General features: G+C 44.5%; 1 protein-coding gene across 1 annotated transcript in view; it reads left to right on the top strand.

Annotated features, from left to right (window-relative positions):
- Positions 1-9217, top strand: part of PSTPIP2 (proline-serine-threonine phosphatase interacting protein 2) — a 152035-nt gene extending 142818 nt beyond the window's left edge. Inside the window, exon 15 of the mRNA XM_089656879.1 lies at positions 4609-9217. The gene's annotated coding sequence lies outside the window, so the exon portion shown is untranslated. The remainder of the gene's footprint in view (positions 1-4608) is intronic.
- The last annotated feature ends 5025 nt before the right edge of the window (positions 9218-14242 follow it).

The following is a 14242-nucleotide window of genomic DNA, read 5'->3' as shown; positions in this document are numbered from 1 at the left end:
GAAAAAAGAAAATCAATGACCAGCCTGGTATAATACCTCCAAATTCCAGCATGTCTCAGTTTTGTAACAAAAACAAGAGCAAGACCATAAACAGAGGGCTGGGACCTGTTTCCCCCCAATGAACTCCAACAAAAGGATTTTATGGTGAGTACAAAAATCCTATTTTATTTCTTATTCATTGAGGGATACAGGATCCATAGAAATTTGGGATGACCAAAAGCAGTTCAACTGAGGCGTTGGCCAATAAAACGCTAACAGGCCCAGTAGACATCAACAAAGAAATAACTGGGGATTGACAGCAGCTCTTAGAGCTGCCTGAAGGACCTTACATCCAGAGCAGGTATCAGCTGAGGCCTGAACATCCACCAGATGGAACCTAAAGAATGTGTGAGCAGGAGACCCACTTGGCAGCCTTGAAATTCTAAAAAAAAAAACAGTTACCTGATGCTGAAAAGCCCAAGAAGCAGTTCTAGTAGTGTGCCTTGACAGACAAGGGTGGAGCTTGATTCTTAAGACCAGTGGTCTCTAAACGGTGGCCTAAATGCGGCCCTTTGTATGCCTTTATCCGGCCCTTGGGCACTATTTCTGCAACTGACACCAATGATGGGGCACTATTCCTGCAACTGACACCATTGACAGGGCACTATTTCTCCCAATGAAACCAATGATGGTGCACTATTCCTGCAACTGACACCAATGATGGGGCACTATTCCTGCAACTGACACTAATGATGGGGCACTATTCTTGCAACCGACACCAATGATGGGGCACATTTCCTTCCAATGACACCAGTGATGGGGCACTTTTCCTTCCACTGACACCAATGATGGGGCACTATTCCTTCCACTGACACCAATGACGGGGCACTATTCCTTCCACTGAAATTAATGATGGGGCACTATTCCTGCAACTGACACCAATTATAGGGCACTAATCCTGTAACCAACACCAACGATTGGGGCACTATTCCTGTAACCGTCACCAACGATGGGGCACTATTCCTGCCACTGACACCAACGATGGGGCACTATTCTTGCAACTGACACCAACGATGGGGCACTATTCCTGCAACTGACACCAATGACGGGGCACTATTCCTTCCACTGAAATTAATGATGGGGCACTATTCCTGCAACTGACACCAATTATAGGGCACTAATCCTGTAACCAACACCAACGATTGGGGCACTATTCCTGTAACCGTCACCAACGATGGGGCACTATTCCTGCCACTGACACCAACGATGGGGCACTATTCTTGCAACTGACACCAACGATGGGGCACTATTCCTGCAACTGACACAAATGATGGGGCAGTATTCTTCCCACTGACACCAATGACAGGGCACTATTCCTGCAACTGACACTAAACGATGGGGCACTAATCCTCCCACTGACACCAACAATGGGGCACTATTACTTCCACTTACAATAGGGAACTATTCCTGCCACTTACACCTACAATGGAGCACTATTCCTCTACTGATACCAAAGATGGAGCATTGTTTACCTTCACTGATGCCATAACATTTTCTACTCCCACTGGCCACACTCCAGCCCTCCAAAGTCTGAAGGACAGGAAACTTGGCCCTTGCGAAAGTTTGGAGACCCTTGCTTAAGTCAATAGACCTTAATAACAATCTGCTATCACTGAAAAATGAGCTACATCCAGACAAGGGATATGGGAGATCTACTGATGTACTGGAGTTGAACAGAGGAATGGATCAACAATGTCCTAGCTGGGTGTCACCGCTACCTTGTCTCTATCTAAGACCAGAAAAGGTTCTTTATGAGACAAGACCACCAGTTCAGACATGCACCTTGCACAGGTGATGGAAGAAGGAACACGATCTGGTGAGTAAGAGTGGAATGGAGAATATCCCTGTGTCAAGAGAACCAGAGAGCACACAGAGGCAGATTGCATGGAACCCAACGTGCAGGCTTTTATTGGGGAGATTTTTGGGACACAGACAACAGTTCCTTTAGTCCACAGATCCACACCAGACATGGCAACACAGTAAAGTTCATTGGAAGGCAATATGGAACAACAAGGGTATGGTAATCCACAGGGTTCAGTAAGGCAAGGGCGGGGTGGTTTTGTGGGACTTTGGGTTCCTGGGGAGAATTGGAGTCTTTTGGGCAGCACGGGGTTAGTCCACTTACTGGATGCGGGGAGCCGGACACAGAGGGCTACAGTCCACAACGGCAACTCAGGGTTAATCCACACAGGCAGCTCCAGGCAGGGAAGGGTTAAGTCCGTTCGGCTCACGGACAACAAAGAGTTAAATCCAGCCAGGAAAGATGTCCAGCCCGCAGGCTCACAGGGAACAAGAGGTAAGTCCAGGCAGGGAAGGGGTTCCAGGCAGCAGAGAGTTCACTCCATACCGGAGAGGATCCAGCAGCAGACGGACAGTCCAATCAGTCAGAGAGATGAGAAGGAGGACGGGGGATGGTCGAATGAGAGAAGCTGGCACTCAGCACAGTATTCCCTCACACACGCAGCCAGGAGAACAGAAGGGTTTTTTTTCCTGCTCACCCTTAAGTATAGAGCTGGGCGCCTTGTGGTAACCCAAGATTTCCTGTCAGGTTACCATGGCAACGGGCCCTGTCTCCCAGGTCTCCAGACCGCCCAGGGAACAAGGCCTTTGTCCCTGTCTGGCAGGAAGATGTGCATGAGGGGAAAGGGAGGAGGGGGCCTGTTTGTGGATTCCCTGAGCAGGGGGTCAGACTGCAGGCGAGGGGCTGCCTGTGTCAGGGACATGGAGGACTAGAAGTCCCAGCATGGACGGGACAGAAGAGTGAGGGGTGGGGGGTGGCAGGCAGCAAGCCTAGAGGATGGGGGAGGGGGGGAAGGGCAGCTCCGTGACACCCTGATAAGTTAAAAAATTTTTTTTTTTTAAGTGCCAAGAGGATCAAATTCAAATCCCAAAGAGAGATGGATAAATGTACAGGGGGAGCCACATGTGAGACACCCTGTACAAAACACTTTTTAGACAATGGAAGGAAAGTGTTCTCTGCAAGAAGATCTCTGGAGGAAGTGCCAAGATTTGACCCTTGATGGTACTCAGGTCCACTGGCTCATCTAGATCTAAAAAGGTCAGGATATTTTCTGGAATAAAAGTTTGCCAATAAATACATACAGGGCCAATTCACACCAGTGCGTTTTAACGCAGCTGTAAAATATAAATCAATGGAAGAACATCTGAAAAATAATAATTTCCAATGTGTCCTATTCACACCATAACGTTGCGTTAAAATGTATGTCAATGGATGTCATCGGGGTTTAAAATGTGACTGAAATGGATGGAAATGTACATATATTTTAGCTCAAGTCAGTGTGAATTGGCATTCAGACACGGAGGTGCAGCAGTTGTGTTCCCCCACTATCTCTCTGAATAAAAACCCTGGGTATTCACAAAGCCATAAAGAGCCCCAGAGTGACCACCGATTGATAAAATATACACATAAAAATTAATGGCATCCCAGTCTTATTCCGTAGGGTTCAATATTGAGTTGGCCCCACCCTTTGCAGCTATAACAGCTTCAACTCTTCTGGGAAGGCCATCCACAAGGTGTCTGTGGGAAGGTTGGACCATTCTTCCAGAAGTGCATTTGTGAGTTCAGGCACTGATGTCGGGGGAGGAGGCCTAGCTCGCAGTCTCTGCTGTAATTCATCCCAAAGGTGTTCTGTGGGGTTGAGGTCAGGACTCTGTGCAGGCCAGTCAAGTTCCTCCACCCCAAACTTGCTCCTCCATGTCTTTATGGACCTTGCTTTGTGCACTGGTGTGCAGTCATGTTGGAACGGGAAGGGGCCATCCCCAAACTCTTCCCACAAAGTTGGGAGCATGAAATTGTCCAAAATGTCTTGGTATGCTGATGCCTTGAGAGTTCCCTTCACTGGAACTAGGGGGCCAAGCCCAACCCCTGAAAAACAACCCCACACCATAACCCCCCCTGCATTGCATCCTACGTTTTGTATTGCACTTGGTGATGTAAGGCTTGGATGCAGCTGCTGGGCCATGGAAACCCATTTCATGAAGCTCTCTATGCACTGTTGTTGTGCTAATCTGAAGGCCACACCAATTTTGGAGGTCTTTAGCTATTGACTCTGCAGTTGGCAACTTCTGCGCACTGTGCGCTTCAGCATGCGCTGACCCCGCTCTGTCATGTGACGTGGCCTACCACTTGGGGGCTGAGTTGCTGTTGTCCCCAGTTGCTTCCACTTTGTTATAATACCAGCAGCTGACCATGGAATATTTAGTAGCCAGGAAATGTCACAGATGGACTTATTGCACAGGTGACCACCTATCACGGGACCACGCTTGAACTCACTGAGCTCCTGAGAGCGACCCATTCTTTCACCAATGTTTGTAGAAGCAGTCTGCATGCCTAGGGGATGATTTTATACACCTGTGGCCATGGAGGTGATTGGAACACCTGAATCCAATGATTTGGAGGGTGGGCCCAATACTTTTGGCAATATAGTGTATCATAGCAATGCTTCCATGTATGAGACAGGTAAGGGGGGCTCTTTGATTTTAATGACTCAGGCCCCTATAATAAATAATTGCAAATATAATGATGGTTTTCTTCTTTTTGTCTCCTAGGTGAAGGATTTGCAATGCCATTCAACTGTACCATCCTAACTCTCAGGGATGAAGATAAAGATATTAATATTTTAGATGTTTTGTTTAGAAAGCTATTTATAAAGACACAGAAAAACTATCACCTGCCGCCATCAAGCCAGCTCCCTGGAATTTCAATAAAACACAGAACGGGGCAATCGTGTACGGCCCAGTTTTTAGAGGCAACGTGAAACATCGAAGCATTGATAGTGCTGAGTGAGCACCAGGTGCAGCAAAACTATCCATCGTCATTCTCAGGGATTAACTACCGCTATTTATTAGAAAAGCTCATGGACAGAAGGGTCAATAGAATGGACCAGGCCAACCTGGAATGCATTCTTACAGATTGCCTGTCAAATAAGCTGCTTGCCTAACGTACACGGCGATGTCAAATGTCCGTTATGTACTTTTTTTTTAATTTTAGAAAAGAGGTGACATTAGAAGAACCCCATGACTATGCTATGAATATGCTATGAAGCTGAACTGCAGGGCTCACAAGGACCTTGTGTTGTCCCTTCGTAGAAGCTGGATCTGCCTCATATGGATGCAGCCAGTTCCCATCTTGGGAGCCCAATGATAGCTGCGGATTCCTGAGTTCTGTTTTGTATGTTCTCAGCCTATGCCACATCCAATGGGTTGTATTAACCAGGAGAAAACTCTTATCCGGGCTGTGGTGCCCTACAGCAACCCTACAACCCTACTCTGACTTAGTTACAAGTCTTAACACCCAACTCCAGGAAAAGTAAAAGTTCTCCCTTGTAGTGGGGCTGCAACTGCAATGCAATGGTTACCTGCACATTTCTGTCTAGGCGATGGTGAAAGCACTTTTGCCTACCTGATCGTCCACTCCCCTTGCAAACCCCCCCATGCTCCACAAGTAGATTGTCCTCTGTGTCCTCACATCCATAGCAGGATTATGGTCCCTACATTGGTCTTGATGGTGTTGGAGGGCATCCAACTTCTGCAGTGCAGGAGGAGAGGCTGCGAGGACCAGTCCAGCAGCACGGAGGAGCCTGCAGAAGACCACTTAAGAAAAAGTTTTTCTTCTTCAATTTAAATAGGGACATGTGTATTCCAGTGCGTTTTTGTGCGTTCCAGTGCATCCCGCTGCGGTTTTGATGTGTTTTACTGGTACAGTTCTGTGCAGAAAAAATGCAGTATGTTCTCCTTTTTTTTTTTCCTGCAACCGGAACGTGCTGGAACTGCAAGCACTGATGTGAACTATGACATTGACAACCATATAACCTACTTTCTGTGCATTTTGGATGATTTTTCTCACTTGATGTGCGCTGATCAGGCTGCACTGATGAGACTGCACCAATATGCAGCATGATGGGCGGCACTGACAGCCGGGACTGATGGGCAGCACGGATGGGTGGCACTGTTAGCCGGAACTGATGGACACTGATAGCCAACACTGGGTACTGATACTAGGCACTGATGGGGATACACTACACTGATCATCAGGGTACTGATGATTAGTGCCCTGATGATCAATGTAGATGTCCCCTGTGAGAAATGTTGCTTACTGGCTCTTCTCACGTGCTGTCAGTGTGAGGAGTGGACTGGTGATAACCAGAATTTCCTATTTACACTGTGATCAGCTGTGATTGGACACAGCAGGTCACATAATAAAAGGCGGCCCTGATTGGCCTTTTACCTGGACATATGATTAGCTGTTATATAAAATATTGTGCTATGTTACATAGTTAGTCTGGCTGAAAAAAGACAAAAGTCCATCCAGTTCAACCATAAAATAAAAAGTTGATCCTGAGGAAGGCAAAAAAACCCAGCAAAGCACGATCCAATTTGCTCCTGCAGGGAAAAAAAATTCCTTCCTGATCCCCCGAGAGGCAATCGGATATTCCCTGGATCAACTTTACCTATAAATATTGGTATCCAGTTATATTCTGTGTATCCAAGAAAGAATCCAGGACTTTTTTGAAGTAATCCACTGGGCTGGCCAGAACCAACTCTTGAGGGAGTCTATTCCACATTTTCACAGCTCTCACTGTGAAGAAACCTTTCCGTATTTAGAGATTAAATTTCTTTTCCTCCAGACATAAAGAGCGCCCCCTTGTCCTCTGTGATGACCTCAGGGTGAATAGCTCTACACCGAGTTCACTATATGAACCACTGATGTATTTATACATGGAGATCATATCCCCCCTTATGTATTATACATGGAGATCATATCCCCCCTTATGTATTATACATGGAGATCATATCCCCCCTTATGTATTATACATGGAGATCATATCCCCCCTTATGTATTATACATGGAGATCATATCCCCCTTATATATTATACATGGAGATCATATCCCCCCTTATGTATTATACATGGAGATCATATCCCCCCTTATGTATTATACATGGAGATCATATCCCCCCTTATGTATTATACATGGTGATCATATCCCCCCTTAATCTCCTCTTCTGAAGAGACAAATTCAGTTCCTCTAATCTTTCCTCATAGCTGATCTCCTCCTTGCCTCTTATCAGTTTGGTTGCCCTTCTCTTCCTTTCTCCAGTTCCCCAATGTTATTTTTGTGAATTGGAGCCCAAAACTGAACTGCATATTCCAGATGAGGTCTTACTAATGATTTGTACCGGGGAAATGATATCTCTCTCTGGAGTCTATACCTCTTTTAATACAAGAGAGGATTTTGCTCGCTTTAGAACCCGCAGCTTGGCATTGCATGCCATTATTAAGCTTGTGATCTACCAGAACCCCCAGATCCTTCTCCACCATTGATTCCCCCAGTTGTACCCCCCCCAGTATGTATGATGCATGCATATTCTTAGCCCCCAAGTGCAGAACCTTACATTTATCAACATTACACCACTTACATACAGATTTTTCCAAGCCCGTAGACTTTACCTTACACATTAGCCGTGTGTGGGGAACTGTGTCAAATGCTTTTGTAAAATCCAAGTATACTACGTCCACCGCCACCCCTCTGTCCAAGGTTTTGCTCATCTCATAAAAAGAAATCAGATTTGTTAGACAACTTCTGTCTTTCATGAATCCATGCTGTCTGTTGCTTAAAATATTTATTTCCAGCAAGAACTCATCTATGTGTCTTTTATTAAACTCTCCAGTATCTTCCCAACTAGATGATGTTAAACTGACAGGACTATAGTTACTTGGTAAAGATTTTGACCCCTTTTTAAATATTGGCACCACATTGGCCCTACACCAATCCAGTGGTACTATGCCAGTCATTAAGGAGTCCCTAAAAATTAGAAACAATGGCTTTGAAATGACAGAGCTCAATTCTTTAAGGCCCCGTGGGTGTATGCCATCCGGTCCAGGGGCTTTATTCGCATTTATACTGTCTAAATATTTTTGGATCATATCAATTGTGAGCCAATGTGGATCACCTGGAGCTTTGTCAATACCATGCCCATTATGGACAAGAGCTCCCCCATGCTCCTTTGTATACACAGAGCTGAAGAAGGGATTTGCCTTCTCTTTGTCCCCAGTCACCTCCTCTAGATTATTTTGTAAAGGGCCTACATGCTCAGACCAAACCTTTTTACTATTAATATATTTGAAGAATTTTTTGGGGTTTGTCCTGCTATCTTTTGCAATCTGTCGTTCATTTTCAGTTTTTGCGCCTTTATTTCCTTTTTGCATATTCTGTTATATTCTTTGTAATGTGTAAACGTTGATAGCATTCCTTCATTTTTATATTTAATAAAAGCTCTTTTCTTATTATCTATAGCCTTTTTAACTTTGGCCGTAAGCCACATAGGTTTGATTTTTTTAGCCTTTTAAACTTGTTGCCCATGGGAATATATTTTGCAGTGTGTTCACATACAGTCTTTTTGAAGAACTCCCATTTCTGTGTTGTGTTCATCGATGCCAATATTCCCTCCCAGTCTAAGTAATGGACAGCAGCTCTCAGCCTTGGAAAATTAGCTCTCTTGAAATTGAGCATTTTTATTTTTCCCGTATGTGCTTGTTGTTTTACAGTTAACAATAAATGAAATCATGTTATGGTCACTGCTATCCAGATGTTATTTTATATGGACATTTGTAATAAGCTCTGCATGGTTTGAGATTACCAGGTCCAGCAAAGCATCATTTCTAGTTGAGGCCTCTATGGACTGTACCATAAAATTTTCCTGTAGTAAGTTTACAAATTTTTGCCCTTTAACTGTTCCTCCAGTACCATTACTCAAGTCAATTTCCGGGTAGTTAAAATCCCCCATTATTATCACTGTCCCAGCCCTTGCAGCGTCATCAGAAGACATCTTCTAGGGGCTACACTCTATACCACCATTTATTTATTGATCTTCACTGATTTGATCGCTTTTCATAAGTGTGAGGACATCATAGTGTATATGCAAAGTAAGTGAAGTTTGTTATACATAGCGCAATATTTTATTTAACAAAAAACAAGGCTATCCTCTTTAATATTTGCAGCTTTGTATGACCAAGGTACTGGGAATTCGTGCAGTTTGATCTGTATATATTATGTGATTAAAAATAAAAACCTGCGCTACACCCAACATATAATGTGAACCAATATATAAATATATGTATAAGTTAAATGAAATAAATAAATAGATAAGTGAACTGACGCTACTCTCTTCCTGAATACCAGAAAAAAATCAACAAAAATAAAATGAGTGCTCTGTACACTAACAATATCCTGACACAATCAACAAAAATTAACCACAAACTCACATATGCAAGTGTACAAAAATATACACATAAAGTGCTATGAATCAATGTCTGTAACATAAAAATACATAATAAGTCCCAAATCCAATGTGAAAGAAGGAAAAGTGCTGCGTGCTGAATATAACTTCCAACAAGGTGCTATGGTGTCCACAAGTACTCACCACACCAAACAGATCAGCCTCTTACCAGACCAATTTGATCTCAAATCAAGAGATCAAACGGGTAGATGGCATCCAAATTCCACACTGACACCTGTGCTATCAATATCGAGGGAGATGGATGGACAGCTGCAGGCTCACCCGGACGGATTTCTCACACCAAACCACTCTCCATACAATGTAGAGAAGGGTTAGAACAGAAAAGACTTCATAGTGCAACCCGATAAAAGTAAAAGGTTTATTTAACCACTTGCCGCCCTGCCACTGTAGATATACAGCGGCAGGGCGGCACAAGCAGGCAAAACCACGTTTTAAAACATGTGTTTTGTAAACAAATAGGGGGCGCGCGCGAGGCGCGCCGCCGCCCTATGTGTCCCGCCGATCACCGCCGCAGATGTGAGTCGCCGGGTCACAGCCGGTCCTTAGCGGCTGTTTCCCGGCGATCGGCGGCAAACAGTGACAGACAGCACAGCTGCAGTAGCTGTGCTGTCTGTCACTTCCCTGTCAGCTCGAGGATGAGCTGATCGAGAAAGAACAGTTTCTCTTTCTCGATCAGCCTTGTCCGGTCCAGTACACACCCCCGCCCCCTAGTAAAACACTCCCCTCACTCCTATAACCCTTCCCTGCAAAATAAAGTTAACCCCTTCCTCCCCAGTGCCATTAGTACAGTGTCCGTGTTTTTTTTTTTTTGCACTGATCACTGTGAAAGGATTAAATGGAATATAACTGAATCCATTTTGTATACACTAATACAAGATGCTAGTTTAACATATATATGAAATTTGTACACACTAAACAAAACTGTCTATGCCAGCTTCATGTAGAAATAAGTGTTTTTGCAAACTTTACAAAAAACAGATAAGGTTTACTCTCACTTCTGAAAAGTTTTAACCACAACTTGGGTGTTGGGTCAGATTACAGCCATGGTCTGGGCTTTAGACCAGTTATGGTATGATAGATAAAGCAGAAGAGTGAAAATGCAAACCTCATACAAATAATTGTTGAGTTAAGGTAAAAAAATGTACATGTATTTGATTGGAAGGTCTGAGGGTGTGTTTGCCCAAAGACTACAGTATAATAACCCTGCATTCACTTTCCGAGATCTCGTAGCTGTGTCCAGGTGTGACCGTGGGTATCTTGAGGGGGCCCCCAAGGAAAAAAGGAAAAAGACCACCTACTTACTTTCACACTGTATTAGTGTTTTTGGGGATGTCAGTGACCCCAAGTCAGTACCCCCCAATGTCAGAATGTCCGCCGCAGTTCCGCAGTCCCGCCATAAGTCGCTGGTCGCTGCCATAATTCCCTGATCGCCGCCATTATTAGTATAAAAAAAACCCTAAAAATCCCAGTATCTTTCCCGCCATTTGTAAACGCTATAACTTTCACGTAAACCAATTAGTTTACACCTATTGGGGTTTTTTTTAGCAAAGACATGTCGCAGAATGCATTTTGGCAGACATTTATGACTAAATTAGATTTTTGCATTTTTTTTTTACTGGACATGTTTTATAGCAAAAAGTCCAAAATATTGTTTTTTTTTCCTCAAAATTGTCAGCCTTTTTTTTTATAGTGCAAAAAATAAATACCACCGAAAGAAAGCTCAATTTGTGGGGAAAAAAAGGATGTAAATTTCATTTATGTACCGTATTGCATGACCGCGCAATTGTCCGTTAAACTAGCGCAGCGCTGTATAGCAGAAAAATGGCGTAAATTGCAGTATCTATACCATAGTTTGTAGACGCTATAACTTCCACACAAAGCAATCAATATACATTATTGGGATTTTTTTTACCAAAAACATGGAGCAGAATATATTTTGGCCTAAATTTATAAGCAACTTTGAGTTTACTATATATTTTTTATAGCTGAAAGTAAAAAATATTGTTTTTCTTCAAAATTTTTGGCCTTTTTTTGTTTATAGCATGAAAAATAAAAAGCACACAGGTGATCAAATTACACCAAAAGAAAGCTCTATTTGTGTGAAAAAAAGGACGTAAATTTCGTTTGGGTGCAGCATTGCATGACCGCGCAATTATCAGTTGAATTAGTGCAGCGCCAAGTAGCAAAAAAGAGGCCTGGTCATTAAGGGGGGTAAATCCTCAGGAGGGCAAGTGGTTAATAAAACATTGCACTTACATAAATAAGGTGCATAAAGGCAGTGTACAGATTCAAATCAACCGTAGTGTCATTCCGCCGGCTGGAACGTGGTGACGTCACACCAAAACTCCGCCCATTTTTATTTGTATTATTTGATTAGTGAAGGACACAGTGGTCACAGCTCATGCACGGAGGGGTCTGGTTCTGGGAGCTCATGCACGGAGGGGTCTGGTTCTGGGAGCTCATGCACGGAGGGGTCTGGTTCTGGGAGCTCATGCACGGAGGGGTGTGGTTCTGGGAGGATGTCCATGGACACCATGAACTAGGCAACCAAGCTGTAGCCGCCTTTTGGCTATAGCGTGGTTGGGAAGTGGGAAAAGACGGAAAGTATAATAAGGCAGGCCATAGACGAGCTGAAAACCGAACAAAAATTCTTAGTCATTCGTTTTAGTCATCATCATTGTGCCAGGTGCAACCTGCGATTTTCATATTGCAGTCAATGCCTGATCCAACATACTGGATTTTATTTTAAAAAATGAAACAAATGATGGCACAATTATATGCGCCATTTTCGTTATCAATTTGTCTATGGCCTGTCTTAGAGTCATTTAATCTTCCATCTACGTGATAAAAGTCTAGCACTACCCCCTTAGGGGTCACTAAGTTTTTGGGTCCCCCTACAGTCCTGCCAAGCCAGGCAACACGCATCTTCTTCCTCCATGATTACACACTCAGACAGTAACCAGTCCTTATGCTAGGTTCACAAGCGTTTTCTGCAGTGTTTTGCAGAAACGCAGTATAATCTGTTTAATATGATTTCCTATGGGACATGTTCACATCTGTGCGTTTTCACCCATTGCATTCTTTAACTCAAAAAGTTGCATTTTTGGCTCTACAGACTTGAATGGAAACACTACAGAAAAGCATGTATGGTGTTTTTGCCACGTTTTTGATGCATTTTAAGTCTGCCTAGCAACAAGAAAAAAAGAGCAAAACGCCACAAAAACGCAATGCAGAAACGGCTCAATTGCAACCTGCATATGTGTGAACCTATCCTTAGGCTTGTTTTTGTGATTTTTATTAAGGGCTAATAAATTTGAATGGAGTTGAGGGATGCATGGGATGCCCAGGTCTATGGACAGAAAGCAAAATCTGTCTCTTCTTTGAGAGCACTCCAGCTCTCCAGTGTACCGCCTCAAGGCCCAGATGATTCCTCCTCCTCACCCAGCAGTACTAAGGGTTTTCTCTGGGAAATGGGATCAAGAAGCCACCAAAGATTAAACAGTCCTGGCCGAGGAGCTAGTTGGGTTCTCCACCTGACTGCCCTCTCTCCTTATCTGGCCCAGGGGGTGTAAGGTTCCTCACACTGTCCTTCCTAAGAGCTTCATGGGTTGGTGGCTGCCTTCAGGCCTTCTGCAGGGCTGGCTCCTTCCCTGCTGCTCAGGCTGTCCCTCTTAGTAGACAGTAGCACAATGGAGGTCCCCTCTTTCAGAACCAGCCTGTAGGTAGGCCTCTTCCCTGGGCCCCCTCCCAGGCTCCACACTCCAGCCCTCCTACTCCATCTTCCACCTGACACACACTGACTGACCACTCCCTGAAGATCAGGCTCAGTCATATCTGAGGGCTGTCCTGACCCCATGCCAAGTCTCCTGCTTGAGGATTGGTCAAGATCTCTAAGACATGCAGATCAGCTCCTCCTCACCCCCAACCACTGCCTTCTAGAAACTTCCCAAGCTTCTAGAGCAGGGCGAGGTATCAGGGAACTGACCTGCAGAGCTCTGACCCAAGGTGACCTGGTTGACTCATGCCCAGGCTGCTATTCAGCCTCTGCCTAAAACAAAACTAGCTGGCTAACTAGAGGGGCGCTACAAAAGAATACATTGATTGCAGGGGCTACCAACCTAAATCTATAGCATTGCTGAAGATATGCAGCTTGTGCCATAATGAACCATTAGGCACAACACACTTTCACATTGTGGCAGACTTCTCTCTGTCCTTGCCTACCTCTAGAGCTGAAAGTTCAGAGATGTCTCCGCCATCTTCTCTGCGGTTTCTCCTGGTTTGGTGTTCTTCTTGTTCAGCTAACGGGTAGTTACCAATGATGTAAGGGTTTTGGGCAGAGGACACACACAAAGGACTCATGCACATAGCGGCTTGGGGCTGTACAATGTAGAATTGGGGCATATGTCCCAACCTGGGAGTCACAGGTGCTGCATGTAGCCACCCAAAGCAAGCAATGGATGTACCTGGCTTACAACTGTACTTGCATAGAGACAAGCATGCATATGGATGTACAATCCTAGACAATCTGCATCCAAGGTTGTACATCCATACACATGTTTACACAAGCACTGGCATATCCACTGTACAGCCATTGCTTCCTATCGATGTCTGTATGCAGCACCTGTGGCTCCTGAGAGGAGAAATAGGCTCGAATTTTGCTGCATACGGACACATGCTGCCATATGCATGAACCCAAATTGGTCTATTAACCCCTTGGCGCCGGTGCCTCCTGGCCCTTTAACCTCCTTGGTGGTATTCCCGAGTGTAGCTCAGGGTAAAACTTCAGTACCAAAAGCGGTAACCCCTGAGCTACACTCGGGCTTACCATGCGGCGTTGCTCAGGGATTCCCTGCAGCGCTTACCTTGTCCTTCGCTCCCGCGAT

Source organism: Staurois parvus, unplaced genomic scaffold, assembly GCF_062004578.1.
Source record: "Staurois parvus isolate SC_StPar_1 unplaced genomic scaffold, SC_StPar_1.0 ptg000946l, whole genome shotgun sequence".
Classification (NCBI taxonomy): Eukaryota; Metazoa; Chordata; class Amphibia; order Anura; family Ranidae; genus Staurois; species Staurois parvus.
This window is presented reverse-complemented; position numbering and strand designations above follow the sequence as displayed.